This window comes from Pelodiscus sinensis, chromosome 7, assembly GCF_049634645.1.
Source record: "Pelodiscus sinensis isolate JC-2024 chromosome 7, ASM4963464v1, whole genome shotgun sequence".
Classification (NCBI taxonomy): Eukaryota; Metazoa; Chordata; order Testudines; family Trionychidae; genus Pelodiscus; species Pelodiscus sinensis.
The window spans coordinates 16,503,570-16,520,886 of NC_134717.1; the positions used below are offsets into that span (position 1 = coordinate 16,503,570).

The 17,317-nt window shown below is 40.4% G+C and overlaps 1 protein-coding gene and 1 long non-coding RNA gene across 3 annotated transcripts in view; one reads left to right on the top strand and one right to left on the bottom strand.

Annotated features, from left to right (window-relative positions):
- The window catches only part of NCKAP5 (NCK associated protein 5), a 652,533-nt gene that overhangs the window by 634,777 nt on the left and 439 nt on the right, over positions 1–17,317 (bottom strand). The window lies entirely within an intron of this gene.
- LOC142830154 (uncharacterized) overlaps positions 1–17,317 on the top strand; it is an 89,021-nt gene that overhangs the window by 61,588 nt on the left and 10,116 nt on the right. Inside the window, exon 3 of one of the 2 annotated variants that reach the window (XR_012905134.1) lies at positions 13,278–13,375. This is a non-coding gene — a long non-coding RNA (uncharacterized LOC142830154). Of the gene's footprint in view, positions 1–1,824; positions 6,167–13,277; positions 13,376–17,317 lie in introns of those variants that run through there. The other variant, XR_012905135.1, reaches the window with a different exon arrangement.

Consider the following 17,317-nt stretch of genomic DNA (forward strand, 5'->3'; position numbering starts at 1 on the left):
TATATGTTGTACGAGAGTGTGGGGGCAAGCATGCATGCATATGTCATACATACACACATCAGTGCTGTCAGATACTGGACAAGGAGTTAAAATAAATCTGTTTATCAAACAATGACTGTCATCTGAATTTGCAAAACATGAGGGCAAAACCACCACTGCAGCTTTAGGGTTGAGTATGTTTACATTTAATACCCAACAGAGGTCTGGAAAAGATTTCACATTATCTCCTCAGCATGCTTCCAGAGGTATATCTTTCTAAGAAAAGGCAGGCCCAATACACAGTGTGAGGGCACACATTTATAGAGACACAATGTGTGAGGACACACATTTATACAGATATATAAACACTCCTTTCCAAGATGTCCTGCTATGAGCATCAAATATCCAGGGGATGAAGGAGTTACTAAAGATCTAAAAGAAAATGCATAATACAACAAAATATGACCTGTCAATCAGGTATTGGAAATGGACTATGAAGATGCCAATCTAAGTGCATTTACTTATACCCTGAGACCACTGGAGACCACTTAAGAAAGACAAGCATGATTTATACTGCACTGTGTTCAAGAGGCTATGCAGGCTGTCGCTTAAAGAAAATTCTAGTTATTTGCTATTTTGTAGCTCCGTAAATCAAATAAATGCTCCTATTAGTACCATGTGCTCCAATGGCTTGCATCAACAGATCATCTCAAAAGAATTAGGATGATACATTATTGATAATGCCTCATATAGCTGGCAAACATTTATTTGAAATTCAAGCTCTTGTGATACGGAACATGCTTCTTTCCAATCTTCAAATCGAACCTCATGTCGCTACAGCAGGCACCAAATTTTTTTATATATATTCTAGCCCTCATTTCTTTTTCTCTTTTGATGATTCCCATAAAGATTGTTTATTATTGATGTGAAACGCTGGAACTGAAATATCCTGTAGCTGCAAGTTGGAAGTCTTTATAACTGAGTCAATCTCTCTCCTCTGGCTTCTTCTCAATGTGTTTTATTCCTTCTAGTGAATAAACAAACAGTCCCATTCCCTAATAACATACCAAGCCCGAGGATTTTCCTGTATTGTTTTGACAGATGCTGTCAGGGACAGATTACAAAAAACTTGCATACCTAGCTTTAACAGATATGTACTTCTATGATTTTCCACAATGCAATGGAACAATACACAGAATAAACTGATATTATGGGAAGCTGTGCTAATGAGAAGGTCTAGACATGAAAATTAAGCTGCCATTTAACTTTCCCAGCTTCTGTGACATCCAGTTATAAAGGAACTGGAGAATATTCATGTTACCTAGCGCTTATGGCATACAAGAGATTAGATAGGACATGAAGAACCAGATTTTTCAAAAACATTTGATTACTCAGCAGCTACTCTTGAGAGTACCCTGACAAACCCCTTTTGATTAGATGGTACTTACTACTCAGCAAACAGAATCTCTTATCTCCAGTATTCATTAGAGATTGCTGCTGTATTAACACTTATTGGATAGCCAACCAGTTCTAAGCTAATCAGATATTATTCAGCAAATATATATTTTAATGGTAGCAGACCAGAGGACAACTCATACCAATGCCTGTAGGTCTTAACTGAACACTGACAAATGCATAGCTGCAAACCAGTCTGGCTCAACTATGTGTTCACATTGTTCAGATAGGTATTAGGTTTATTAAAATGCGTTTTGGCTTTCTGAAATGCTTTTGGAAGTTGCTACCTGCACGAATTTCATTATATCTGTATCCCATGTTATAAGGTAATATTTAAGTTTTTGCACTAGAAAATTTTTCCTTTGAAACTGTAACTCCTCTCTTCCCCAGCCCCAAGTATTAAGAACTTGTGAAATACTAATTTACCACAAGCCTGGTAGACACCGGACAAACCAATTGTGGAACATCAGAGGACAAAAGATTGTGTTGATTGCTTCTTCACACCCATGAAGAGGAGACCTTAATGGAGACTTTTCTCATAAGCTTGAACTCTGGGGGAAATGAATAAAATTTCCTGAGGGGAACAACTGAATGTAAGTCCTCAAATATTCACTGGAGTATCTTTTTTTTTTTTTTTTTTTTTTTTAGAGACAGTTGTCTCTTTTAACCTGAAAAGTCAAATCTCTCATTACATACAATAGCACTGAATGAAAACAATGCACCTTCCTGTTTTTCCAAGGTCTTCCACCACTGTCTGCTAATAAACTTAACGGATTTTAACAGGACAAACTCATGCCTGTTCCCATGCTGTGAGAAGTATTGTAGGACATTCTTCTTCCCCTCAATGTCATGAGAAGTTACAGTATGTGATGTTTTCCGTGCAGGTTATTAGGGTGAGCTCCTAGATGGTTTAGTTGTGATTTCCTCTGTGGACAATAACCCTTCTTGTTGATTTCCTAATAGTCTGAGAGTGGTAAAGTGAGAAGAATTAGATGTCCATTGGAGTATAATGGAACATCTTCTATATCTAGTGAGGGTTCAGCCTGACATTCTGACATTTACTGGAATTACCTGTTGTTTTGCTTCCACTAGATTCTAGAGGAGTTATATACTAAAATAGGAATTTGTTGTGATTTGGACATTTAACTCCCTTAGGCACTTTTGAAGATCCCAACCTTCTGTAATGTACTTTCAGAGCAGAGACAGATAATTTTGCTTGATGGGCCTGATCCATGGCTTACTGATGTCAATGGAAAGACTCCTATTGATTTCAGTGGGCTTTGGATCAAACCCTAAGGACTGCATGTTATGTTGAAGTAAATGGAAAACGTAAATTAAATCAAATCAGGATTTGAGCCTAGAAGAGAAAAAGCCAGTTCTTTGGGAAACCATATTACAGTGCTACAGGACTAATACATAAAGCAAAAACTAAAGCAGCTATAAATTACATTTGATGATCAACCAATAATTCCATTCAAAATACTTGAAATATTATCAAAATCAGTCATGCTTCCAGCCAAAAGTACTGTAAGCGTGAGAGATATGTGATAATATTCATGATATTTCTAGCTAGAGACTATATGAGGCATTTGGAAAAATAAGAATTAAGCTAACTCAGAAAACTGGTTTACTCTTAGCCATTTGAACTTTAATTATATAGCCCTTGTGGAATTGCAGTGAAGTTCCAAGATCTCTGAATCAATATTTTAATCATACTTAAAGCCTCACATGGTTCTTATCAGTATAACAGGTTTTAAACATTTTTTTCCTTAACTCCTAATTTCTTCCCAAGTCTTACATTGGATGTTCTTGGCTTGTATACAATTTGTTTTAAAATCACCGCCTTAATATGTGCAACTGTCACCCACACACCTTCTGGATGTGATGTACTGTCCCATATAGTGGCACTTAGACCACTTACAGAGAGAAAGAATGAGCATGCTCTAGAACCTTAGCTGAGAGTTGTAGCGGTAGAGGCTGGTGCACGAAGCTCCAGAGGTCCCAGGCTCCATCTGTCGGTACTACACAACTCTCTGTAAGCTCAGTACTTATTGATCACTTTGGCTGTGTCTACACTGGGCCACTTATTCCAGAAAATCAGCTGCTTTTCCGGAATAAGCTGTGAGCTGTCTACACTGGCCCTTGAATTTCCGGAAAAGCAACGACGCTCTACTGTACAAAATCAGCCGCTATTCCGGAAAAGCTACGCTGCTCCCGCTCAGGCATAAGTCCTTATTCCGGAACACTGTTCCGGAAAAGGGCCAGTGTAGACAGCCCAGTAGTCTTTTCTGGAAAAAAAGCTCCGATCGCGAAAATGACGATCGGGGATCTTTTCCGGAAAAGCGCGTCTACATTGGCCACAGACGCTTTTCCAGAAAAAGGGCTTTTCCGGAAAAGCAGCCTGCCAATGTAGACGCTCCTTTTCCGGAAAAATTTAAAACGGAATAGTATTCCGTTTTAAGCATTTCCGGAAATTCATGCCAGTGTAGACACAGCCAATATGTCATAAACTTTAAGGCCAGAAGGAACCACAGACTCATTTGTCTATACTATAAGGCTACGTCTACATTGCAGGCTTTTTGCGCAAGAATAACTGTTCTTACACAAAAACTTGCAGAGCATCTACACTGCATGCACCTTCTTGTGCAAGTAAATTTACAGTACAGCATTGGAAAAGAGGGCTTCTTGCGGAAGAGTTATTCCTCTCCCCATGAGGAATAAGCCTTTTTGCACAAGAACTCTTGGGCAAGAAGTCAGTGTGGATGGGCAACATGGATTTCTTGTGAAAGAACCTTACCCCCACTGACGGTTAGAAACGGTCTTCTAACTTCCAGCCTCATTTTGTTCAGAGCCAGTTTATAGCCATTTGTTCTTGTGCCAACTGTCCCTTAGCTTAGCTCTTCGCCCTCCCTGGTATTTATCCCCTTTCATATATTTATAGAGAGCAATTACCTCCCTTCTCCACGCCAGACTAAACAAGCCAAACCCTTTCAGTCTCCTCCCATGTGACAGACCCTTCCTTCCCCTGATCATCTTAGTACCTCGTCTCTGCACCCATTCCAGTTTAAATTGATCTTTCTTGAACATGGGTGACCAGAATTGTACTCAGTAATCCAAATGAGGTTTTACAAGTGCCTTGTACAATGATCCTAATACTGCTTTCTACCTACTGGAAATACCTCATCCAAAACATGTTAGATCCACATTTGTCTTCTTCATGGGCACATCACACCGGTGGTCCTTCTATGCTGCCTCTTCCCACTTCCCATTGATTTTAACACAGTGCTATACATCTCCATTGTATGGTAGAAGAGATAATTAAAAATAAATCACAAAGCTTGAACTTGCATTGATCACCTTCAGCATGTATTACTTGCTGTCAGTAACAAGAAAAATACAATCCACAGTCAGACACTCAAGACAAGACACCAGGGGAACAAAATACATTAAAAAAAAAGGAAAGAAAAAAATCCAACTGAACAAAGACACATAGGTGCACTTTTTCTTGGGAGAGGGAGAGAGAGTAATTAGGGGATATATTGCACTGTGATCAATCTGCCTGTCATGCCTCTGATTATATGTAGGTATGGTTGAAGTCAAGAGAGTAGAGCATTACTCGCCAAGCCACCCACCTATCATTGGGTTAACAAACAAGGACCGGCACAGCAGACACACACAAACCAAAAATGAGTGTGTTTCACCAGAAGGTTGAATGGCTGTGCAAGGGTAGAATCCATCTGATCCAGTTCTGTCACTCATAAGCCAACACTTCTAATCTTTTTATTTTGTCGGGTAAGTTTAATACTTACATTGTACACCACTTCTCCTTTATAGTCATCTCTGAGATGACTTGGAATCATAGAATCATAGAATCCTAGGGCTGGAAGAGACCTCAAGAGGTCATCGAGTCTAATCTCCTACCCAAAGCAGGACCAACCCTAACTAAATCATCCCAGCCAGGGCTTTGTCAAGCCAGGACTTAAAAACCCCTCGGGATGGAGATTCCACCACCTCCCTAAATAGCCCATGCCAGTACTTTAGTTGCTTCACGTAGTCTGAAAGAGGTTTCCACTCCAGAATCTTGGATATAATCTCCAGAGAAGCAGATATTCCCAAAACACTGCAACAATAAAGCTGATCTCATCAACAAAGACTAACTTCTGGTATGGTCCAAACCACTGCAATCATAAGCAGTCTGAACAACACACACTTATAAAGGCTAAATTGCCATCTGAAGCTAGAAAAGTTTCTTGTTCAGTCCATTAAAAGCCACCCTCCCTTTATAGACATGAAGCTTTATGTTACTCATGTAAACCTGTCATACAAAGCTCTTTTTTGCATAATATTTACAAAATAAATAATGTAATGAGAAGTTTACTGCTGGGGGATTCCACTTTGGTTTGCCAAAAGAAGTTGGTCTAATAATTTATAATAATAAACAAATGTTATTAAAGTTCATGGAGAAAGTATTCTCTCCATTTCTAAATAAAAAACAAAACAAAAAGGCCTCCATTATATTCCAGGAATGCATTTCTGGCACAGAAAATAGAAATGTATACAGAATGTCTTTGTATAGATTGGTCAGGGAGAAAATGAGTGCATTGACTAGCTGCAAACTGCAGCAATTTTTGCAGAAGAATTAAAAGTGACATCAGTTTTCATGACATCTGAGAAGAACAGAATTTATTTTGTTGAAAGATTTCCAGCTTTTTCCATTTTGGTTGGTTTGGTTATTGAGACAATCTTTTCCGTTGATTATTGTTTAGCTAGTTGTACAACTGATAACTATATTTAAATTTCATATATATGAAAAAAGTGTCAAACATTAAATATTTTTCCTGAATAATTATAGAACTATTTTCTCTCTAAAGCAAAGTACACAAACTGTCCAACTGAGCCCTGTAGTCAGCATTTGCAAAGGACTTAAAGGTTGCACCTAAACTACGCATAAAGTAGCCTCTGGAGTCAAGTCAAAATATGCAATATTCTGTCTCAGCAGTTCTCAGACTGTAGCACAAAAATAATCGAAAGAGTCCTTCTTCGTGGCCAACAGAACTGTCTTATTTTAAGTATCAGGGCATTGGAATCATCTATGATACTCTGTGTAATAGAGTGGTTTGCAGAATACAAAGTGTATAGAATCCTTAATCCAAAAGCCAATCTACTTGGACCAAGATCTATTTTGGATCCTATAGGAGACTCCATAGGTTCTCATCTTCCATCTTATTAAAGAAGGTCAACATTGGGCTTCACTGTTAGCTTCAATGCCCCAGAACATCTATGACCAATATTTAGAAAAATACTCTTCACTGAGTAACAAGAATTTATATTCAGGTCTTACTAATTCCAACTGAATTGATACAGATAAAACCTCATGCCACAGTCTGGATTTTCTGTACAGTGGTTTGTCAATTCAGCATTTTCTTAATCAGTAAGGTACTACAGAAGTGACATGGATCAGAAAAGCTATGATTTGAGCCCACTCTATAAAACCTTCCTTCATGTGTGTAGATTCATTGACTTCACTGGATCTACTTGTGTGGCTAAGGACCCAGTCCTGCAAAACATCTGTTTTTATCATTCTAAAACAATAATTGCTTCAAGATCATTACGCTATACAGCTCAGGAAGTCCTAATATGCTCTGTACATAATTCTCAGACAGTATGACCAAGCTAAAAGAAATAACATTTTAAATGAATAAGAAATACTAACACAAAAGATTCCTCCAGTATTTCTGAATGAAAAGACTTGCTTTAAAAACTCACATAATATTACAAATCTAATCCAAGAGTGACGACTTTTTTTTTTTTTTTTTTTTTTTACAAAATAGGCATCCATTTTATAATAAAGAATATTACCAAAAAAATCAACACTGCTCCCTATGCACTTTGATGGAGTGATTGCAACTTGTAGTAACTGAAGATCTAGCCCTTACTTTTAAACATTATCTAAAAGCTCAGTCAAATTGGATTAAAAATGTGTTGCCAGTCTCTGTAGCTTGAATCAGACACCCTAACATTAATCAAACACTGCCTTATTCCTTACATAGTCCCATTAAAACCAATGAGGCAGATCCTCAGATGATGAAAACTGTCATCGAATCATAGGAAGAGACCTCAGGAGGTCATAGAGTCCAATCCCAGCTAAATCTTCCCAGTCAAGACTTTGTCAAGCTGGGACTTAAAAACCACTCGGGGTTGAGATTCGACCACCTCCCTAGGTAACCCATCCCAATGCTTCACCACCCTCTAGCGAAATAGTTTTTCCTAATATCCAACCTAGACCTCTCCCACTGCAACTTGAGACCACTGCTCCTCATTCTGTCTTCTGTCACCACTGAGAACAGCCTCTCTCCATCCTCTTTGGAACCCCCCTTCAGGTAGCTGAAGGCTGCTCTCAAATCCCCCCTCACTCTTCGCTTCTGTAGACTAAATAAGCCCAAATCCCTCAGCCTCTCCTCATGAGTCACATGCTCCAGCCCCCAATCATTTTTGTTGCCCTCTGCTGGACTTTCTCCAATGTATCCACATCCTTTCTGTAATGGGCAGGGGGCAGAATTGGACATAATATTCCAGATGTGGTCTCACTAGTGCTGAATAAAGGGGAATAATCACTTACCTAGATCTGCTGGCAGTACTCCTACTAATGCACATCAACATACCGTTAGTCTTTTTGGTTACAAGGGCACGCTGTTGACTCATACTTCCACTGAAGTTCAATAATTGATTTTGACTGGGTGATAACAATTTACACCACCTGAGGATCTTCCCCCAGTGAGTCTACTTGAAGATGAAAGTACTATTCAAAATAAGTAAGTCTCAGAGGGGTAGTTGTGTTAGTCTGTAACTTTAAAAACAAAGAACAGTTCTGTGACAACATTCATTAGTCTCTAAGTATGAGTCTACACTGCAACATAGGTCGAAATAAAATACACAATTTGAGCTATGCAAATTGCGTATCTTATTTCAATCTTATTTTGAAATAGCTTATTTCATAATTTGGCACTGTCTACACAGTAGAATGAGGTTGGAATCAGGTTTACAGGAACATCAGAATAGTGAGACTGAAATAACAGGCTGCTGTTAAGACACGGGAGTTGCAGTGTAGATATAGCCTTAGGTGCCAAAGTAAGTAAGGTGAATAAATTAGAGTATGCAAATGGCAAATATTATTGAGGCTCACATTTGTTCTATGTGATTTTTCTAATTGCTGCATACGGAGGCTGTTTTATACAATCACAAGTGGAATATCACATTAAATAGACTAATCTTCTGATAAAGGGTAGAGTCAGCATCACTCTCAGATTTACCTAGTTGTACCCTGTTTCTTCACTCAGGGTACAACTAGGTAAAATTCTCAGGAGGCAGACGAAAGGGTTGCCTTTCATTAACGATTTCTTATACACAGAAAAGAATAGTATTTTGAACAGTGAGGCTGCAATAAGATTATAACCCCTCAATTTGGTGTGCTCTTGGAGAGCTCCTAGTAGATACCTGTAATGGCAGGTTCTTCTACTAACATCCTTTTGTAGTATATGAGATCCATGCATAGTCCTTGTGTTATACAATACCATGATATCTGTCAGATGTAGACTACAGCTTTTCCCTTCTGTCTCCTTTTAATAAACAAAGAATCTATTTACAGTCACTTAGTTTCAAAATTACTCATATTTGGCTCTTGTTCATGTTTTTCTGAGCAGCCAAGTAGAGTGCAGGATGATTTGCTACTTTTTGCTGTCTTATAGTTCTATGGTTCAGAACTACAGCCAATAAAATATCAACTCAGTTGTTATTATTAATAGTGTCTATATTGCACATTTCTTGCCAGAAGATCACAAAGTACTTTAAAATACATATTTTATATACAGCTGTACATACATGCCCCATATATTACACTGACTTCGAGGGAAATCTCACCTTGAATCACAAACACCATTTACTCTTAGCATCCTAGGTAATCCTTGAAAACTCCCATTACAGATCACACTTACCCCAATTTAGTTTGTAAGATCAGGTGTGTGTGTGTGTGTGTGTGTACTTAAAAATCCCTAAGATGCAGAAATACATTCAAAAACTAGAAGCCACTTCTTATTTCAAAGCCATTGCACATTGTTTTCTATATCTAAATGATTAAATTAGCAGAACACATGAAGAGACTAAGCAATACTGGCTCATTTCATCACAACACTAACAAGTGAGTAACACTTAAAATCTAGTCTATATAAACCAAGGCTCCATCTATACTTCGGCCTGGGGTGAGATTCACAGCTTGCATAGACATAACAGTAACTCTCTTTGAGCTAACGGACTAAAAAATAGTTGTGTAGCCACGGAATCACAAGCAGTGGCAAGTGGTGTCATGACCTAATCACCTGCCCACAGGCCCTCTGACAAAGGAAGGCACTTTGTCGGCAGGTGATTAGGCTATGCAGTTGCCCTACGACCTGGCAATTCAAAGGGGACTAGGGCTCTGGCTGCCACCACCGCTACTCCTGCAGCTGTGGCTGTCAGAGCCTCAGGTCCTTTAAATCGCTGCTAGAGCACTGCACCGGATGTTCCATGTGGCTTGGGGTGTGGAAACGCTCCGCACTCCAGGAGGTGCTGAGGACTGGCTGCCCCTGGCACTGCCCCTTCTGCCTCAGGCCCCGGCCCTTCCGGGAGCACAGAGCCACACCCCCCCTACACACACACACAGAGAAATGCCTTGTCCAGGGGCCCACAGTGGCTGTCAGTTCCACTGCCTGTCCAATCCCGACGGATATGAACTCGGAGCAATTAGCTGCTTGCCACTATATAAGCTATGGTGGCTATACTATTATTTTAGCTCAAGTACACCTACTTAAGCTGGGGATCAGACTCTCAGCTTTCAGTGTAGATGCAGCCCAAGGTTAACTCTACTCCTCCTTATATTTTGCCATGATATAAAGGTTAACAGCATTATTATTGGAAGAGCTCAGAATGTTGACAACACATTTTGTTCCTTGTTCCAACAATCATGTATAGTAATTTCTCAATTATCCAGCACTTAACCAGAAATCTCAATTAACCAGATTTTTTTATATCACCCAATACAAGTCTTCAGTCTAGTAACTGGGACCAGCATGTTATGGAATTACACATTTTGCACTCTACTTGTACACAAAAAAGGCAGAAGACAAGTCTGTAAGCTGATGTCAGGGATTTATTCAAAAAGAGTAACTTCCATGATGTGTCATAGGTCTTTACAGATTCTGCCTCATCTACACCTCCGCTTCTACAATAATAATTGATGGTGATAATGATGATAATGGTAATAATGATGAGCCTTAGGCACTGCAAGATACTGAAGTGCCTTCTGAATCAAAGGAAGATTAAATTATGTCAGTATAGTTTTAGTGTTAAGTATATTTTTAATGATCTTGTTGTAACCATGCACTATCCATAATGATATGTAGTGTCGTAAGATAACCTACTGCAGTGATTGCCAACCTGTGGTCTGCAAACCTGTGGTAGTCCACGATGGTACTGTACAGGGTCTGCAGAAAGTTTAAAATATAAATTAAAATAAGTGTACACTATATAAAAACATGTATGTATTTTAAGTAATGAAAATATTTGTGTATTCTGTAATTATAAATGTATTACATATTTAGTCCCGTGATCATGTTACATGAATACAACACCCTGCTCTTACTGTTCAAAAGCTATTAGGGTGGCAGGAAGGGTTTAGTTGGGCTAGAGGTCCATAACATTTTAATAGATTGAAAAGGGGTCTGTATATTTAAAAAGGTTGGGAACCACTGACCTACTGTATAGAAAAATACCTGTGTGTACCTAAGTGCTTCAAAAAACCAACCACTCTGAGGGTATGTCTACACAAGCCCCCTAGTTTGAACTAGGAAGGCTAATGTAGGCATTCGAAGTTGCAAATGAAGCCTGGGATTTAAATATCCTGGGCTTTATTTGCATCTTCCCGTCCAGGCGCCATTTTTAAATCCCCCTAGTCCGAACTAACTGCCCGTGGCTACACGTGGCAGTCAAACATTAACTCGAACTAGTTCCTTAGTTCGAGTTAACTGGTACACCTTCTTCCATGAAGTGTAACAGTTAACTCTGTTACAAGGTGTAACAGTTAACTCGAACTAAGGATTTAGTTCGAGTTAATATTTGACTACCGCGTGTAGCCACGGGCAGTTAGTTCAGACTAGGGGGATTTAAAAATGGCACCCAGACGGGAAGATGCAAATAAAGCCCGGGATATTTAAAACCCGGGCTTCATTTGCAACTTTGAATGACTACATTAGCCTCCCTAGTTCGAACTAGGGGGCTAGTGTAGACATACCCTGAGCTACAAGCAGGTGTTATCTTTGCCTTTTCCCCCTAGCATAACTGAGCCAGCATGGGTGAAAGGATGGGAAAGAAAGTAATCTGGTGGGACCAGTAACAGATTATTTCCTCACTGAGAACATGGAGAAGAGGGTACCAGTTCTTTGTTGGGGTTTTTGCTGAGGAAGTGCAGCTAAAGTCATGAGTTATATCTAGAGTGGCCACATTTATTGACCTTCTCCATTGCATACGATACTCTTCAGAAGTTCAAGAACCACAAAACACGCATAACCTACCCTGTGGGGCACTGCCTACTGGGGCACAGGATGAAACCCTCTTGATTTTCGTCCCCATTGTACCCTCCCTCCACCACAGGACAGAAGCCCCAGGCTAACACCTGCCCAGAGTGGTAGGCAGAGAACGGGGCAAGGAGAGGAGAGCGAGCTCTGTGAACCTCACTTTAACTGTAAAAGGGCCACATGAGGCTCATGAGCTGTAGTTTGGCCACACTTGACTTATATTAAACTGTGTCTACAAACACTGCCTAGCCTGAGGGAAACAAAGCTCCCAGCAATGTGTCCAGTTGAAGGATCTAGGGTGGATTCACTGGTGATAAAGACGACATTCATGTGGGTTACCACAGAAGTAGCAATTTTTAAAGGATTCTGTATCCCTACTTAGCGGTTTCCACCACAGATCAGAGAAAAGCCCTTTGGCTTTGGATAGGAAAATCACTATGGTAATGTGGGCAGGACACAGATAGTAAAATCAGTAATTCCATTAAAGCATGAGTACCATTTAGCAAACCACAGTAATGTGCACTGATTGCCAAAGCCTTTCACATTCAATTGATATTCCCTCTCATTTATCATTGTTAGTTGCTGGAAAAATAATGAAATTTGAGACAATCATATTGTATACCTGAACACCTGTATAGTTTAAACCACAAGTTTTTCTTGTGTAGACAAGTCCTTTGTATCTCAGGGTGTGTCTAGACTACAGGGTTTTTTCAAGAAAAGTTCACCTGCGTCTAGACTGCAGCCCGTGTTCTTTCTAAAGTAAATTGAAAGAATGGGGCAGTTTTTTTGCTCACGGTAAACCTCATTTTACGAGGAATAACACCTTTTTTCAAAAGTACTCTTTCGAAAAAAGGTGCTATTGAATGCAAACTGTGTTTTTTCGAAAGAGAGCGTCTAGCCTCTCTTTCGAAAAAGTGGCTCGCTTTTTCGAAAAATCTGCTTGTAGTCTAGACGCTCTCTTTCAAAAGAAGCTTGTGGTCTAGACGTAGCATCACTGTGATTCCATACACTATTTGCTCCATTTAAAAGTAAAAATATTTTTTCCTAACTTCTGGAAAAATCACCCTGAATATGAAAAGTAAGCCAGGTTCTTTCCTTGTTCCTCAGAACTACCAGTTGCAAAAGTATTGGGATATGTAAAAATTAATAGCAGCCTGGGATGGCTATGCTCTGGTGGTTAAGGAGTTCAGCCTCAGTTGGCATTACCCTTGAACATGTTTTTTCCCTTTATTTCTGCAGTCTGGAAAGACAGATTAAGAGTCCGGCGAAAACAGGTAGTATCCTTCCTGATGTATAAACATGCTCCGTCCCTTCATTTTTGTAGCCTAGAAAAATAGGTAAGTATGCAGTTGCTCTTCTTTGTTGTGTCTTTTATGTACCCTCACTGAAATGAGCAGAACAGGTAATCATCAGGTGATCTCACCCCTGTCGCCCATTCCCAGCCTCTGACAAACAGAGGCTAGGGACACCATTCCATCCCATCCTAGCTAACAGCCATTGATGAACATATTCTCCATGAATTTATCTAGTTCTTTTTTGAACCCTGTTAAAGTCCTGATAAAAATCTCAAAGTTTACTCCAAGTTAATACCATCTTCTGGGACTCCCATTTCATCTCATCTTTGTTTCTGTCTTTGAGTTTGTAATTGTATGGACCTTTCCTATGAGTCACGGCTTTGAACTTGGGATATTTAACACTAACACTTTAGGCCTCAATTTCTAGCAGTAAAGGAGCAATTCCATTAACTGCTAGCAGTTTAAGTGAAATCCTGCTTCACCAAAGTTAATGGGTGTTTTACCATTAGCTTCAGCTGGGTCATGCTGTCATTCTTATCCTCTAACATGGACCAGCCATTAGAAAGGGATATAATGCCCACAGTGCCATGTTTTATATAAGAGATAAGAAAAAAATAATTACCCTTGATTCTGAAACCAAATAAAGTTTTCCTGTTATTCCTATGAAAAGCAGTGCATCTGTTCTGCTATGCATGATTCTTTTTTCATTGCTCTAGCCTTCTGATCAATGAGGGCTTTCATATTTGGTCCATCAAAGACATGAAAATAGTAGCGGCTGCTGTAGCAGCAGCAGAGTACAGGCAGTCCCCGAGTTACGCAGATCCGACTTACGTCGGATCCGCAGTTACGAACGGGGCCCTCTCCCTGGTCTCCAGCAGACCAGGGAGAGGAAGCAAAGCGGCAGAGCACGCGGGCAGCGGACAGCCCAGATGCGTCTGGGCTGTCCGCTGCCTGCGTGCTCTGCCGCTTTGCTCTGCTTTGCTCCCCGTCCCCCTGGTCTGCAGACCAGAAGGACGGGGAGCAAAGCGGTGGAACACGCGGGCAGCAGACAGCCAGAACACGCGTCTGGGCTGTCCGCTGCCCGCGTGCTCTGCCGCTGGGCTGTCTGCTGCCCGTGTGTTCCGCCGCTTTGCTCCCCGTCCTTCTGGTCTGCAGACCAGGGGGACGGGGAGCAAAGCAGAGCAAAGCCGCGGAGCCCGAGGGCAGCAGGACAGCCGTGGTGCGTCTGGGCTGTCCCGCTGCCCCCGTGCTCCACGGCTTTGCTCCAGACGCCTGTGGTACAGCAGCTGGGGTGCTGCCGGTTGGCCCTGTAGCGCCGCTCTGGGCGCTACTGGACCAACCTGGCAGCACCCCAGATGCTCTGCCCCAGGCGTCCTGATTCAGCCACTGCTGGTCAGTTTCAGCAGTGGCTGAATCAGGACCCTGGGGCAGAGCAGCTTGGGTGCTGCTGGGTTGGTCCAGTAGAGCCGAGGAGCAGCGGCGCTACTGGACCAAACCAGCAGCACCCCAGCTGCTCTGCCCCAGGCATCCCCAAGTCAGCCGCTGCTGAAACTGACCAGTGGCTGACTACAGGAAGCCCCTGCCTCGGGCTTCCTGGAATCAGCCGCTGATCAGTTTCAGCAGCAGCTGACTTGGGGATGCCTGGGGTTCTTAAGTTGAATCTGTATGTAAGTCAGAACTGGCATCCAGATTCAGCCGCTGTTGAAACTGATCAGTTTCAGCAGCGTCTGAATCTGGACGCCAGTTCCGACTTACATACAGATTCAACTTAAGAACAAACCTACAGTCCCTATCTTGTACGTAACCCGGAGACTGCCTGTAATGGATATAATACTGCAAAAGCAAGGAACATAAGCTCCAGAAAAGAGTAAGATTACATCTGCTTGCTATTCTGAACATGAGACCAGATTCCACAGTCTAAATTCAGACAAAACTCCTATTGGAGTCAAACCACATTTGAGGTACAGGATCAACACTATCATCTACCAACGTCTGCTTCACTTCTGCATGCCTCTGCTTCTTCTTCTGCTCTGTGTCTGTCCTATCATGACTCCATAGTTAAGGATGAGCTGTGTTTTGCATGTGAAGCAGCTCTTTAGTTAGGCACAATGATACACTGCATCCCCTACAAAATTACAACATGCACTCGGTCTTCGGTATGACTGTAAGCTCTTCAGAGCAGTGGCTGGCTCTCGCTTTGAGCAGTATATAGTACAGTGGGTTCTGATATCTGATAGTAATACTATGGCCAATGGCTACTATATGATATGAAGATAGAGCATGGAATTTAGAAGGAGGATAGATCTGTCTTACAGAAACAAAGCCAGAGACACCAATCATTCATGTTTGTAATGAAGCTTACTGAAAAGTCCAGGACTAGAAAAGGCTAAATTCAGTTTTTGGTTTACACTAACTGGATCAAGCCTCTTTGAGAACAATTCTCAGTTTGAAACAAGCCTTTTCTGAAACTCCTAATAAAGAGAATATAGACAATCCAAGTGTCAGAGGAATTAATCCATTTTTCTGGCATCCGTGTACTAGCCTCTGGCATCTTTCCCTACTATGCTTCATAATCCCCTAAAAAGTTACTTTCTCAGTGTGCCCTTTAACAATAATCATAATCATATTTAGCATCTCAGTGAACTCTAGGAAAGTGGGTAAATATAGAAGATGGTAACATGAAAGCAGCTTTTGCTGCAGCATTAGCTCCCGGTATGTTGATACTAGCAGAGGGTTTTATGTTTTTGTTTTTTAATGTGGTGCTGAACGCTTCCCCCACTTATCCTTCTATTTTTGTCTAGGCTTTTAAACTGCATTATATATTCAAACAGACTTTCATTCAATCCTGCAAAAACTTGTCTAAAGTTAAACATGTGCTCTAGTCTTTGAGGGGGATCTGGGAGCATGTGGAGCTTTTTATATGTATAGATTTCTGTATCTCACCATTGCCCACAGTAAATATTACAAATATTATTCACATTCATTCTGTGGACCCCAATTGTATACTAGTTAATACTGTGTATTGTATCTAGCCAAACAAATAGTGCCATCCACTTCATTGGGACTAGGTTCATGAGCAAAATTTCCAATACCAAGGCCCTTAATATAGGGAAATGTTATATGTATTTCTTGAATTTACTTGCTTTTACTACAGGAGACTTATTTTCATACGATGTGTGAACTCATACATTTAAACTCTCATTGCATAGATTTACCAGCATTTATTTTGTCAGTAGGCACATGAACCTTGTCTAAGTCTCAGCTTGGCATATGCTGAGTGCTACTTGCACATTAACGATTAACAAGGAACATTTAACTGAATCCCTGTTACTGAAATATGACCCCATACCATGAAATGTGCAAGATTCTTTGCTCATGGTTAGCAAAAGTGAAGCCAGAAAGTACTGACCAAAGTGTGTGGAAATAGGAATTATCTATCTGGAATCTTAGATGATTTAGAGTGCTGAGATGAAATGATGGATATAAACCAATACTGTCTTGAGGTCCCTTCAAACATTTATATTTAGAGTATATCAGAATTTAATAAATGAAATCAGATATGATTTACAAAGGACTATTTTACATGGGATAATGCACACTTTTCATTAAAGCGACTTAATGTGGATTTTTTTAAATACCAGAAAATGTGAAGCCGATATTTTCAGATAAAACAATTCATTAAACATGAAAGAAAGAGCAGGTGACACATTTTTAAAAGTCCTTGGTTTGCACTGAAAAGCGAAAATGACAATGGATCCATTAGATAGCAGAGAAAACAACTTTTCACAAGTATGGTACATGCAGCAAATTTTGAAATCCTGCTATTGATACAACTAGACAGAATGCAGCGTAGAACTTGTCAGGAAAGTACCAGACATTAAACTACAAATGGGTATTAAAAATGTCTGTAAAGATTCAAGCACATATTGGGCACTAGAATATTAATGCTGATGGTACAAAATTACTGGGTAACATCTTCTGTCT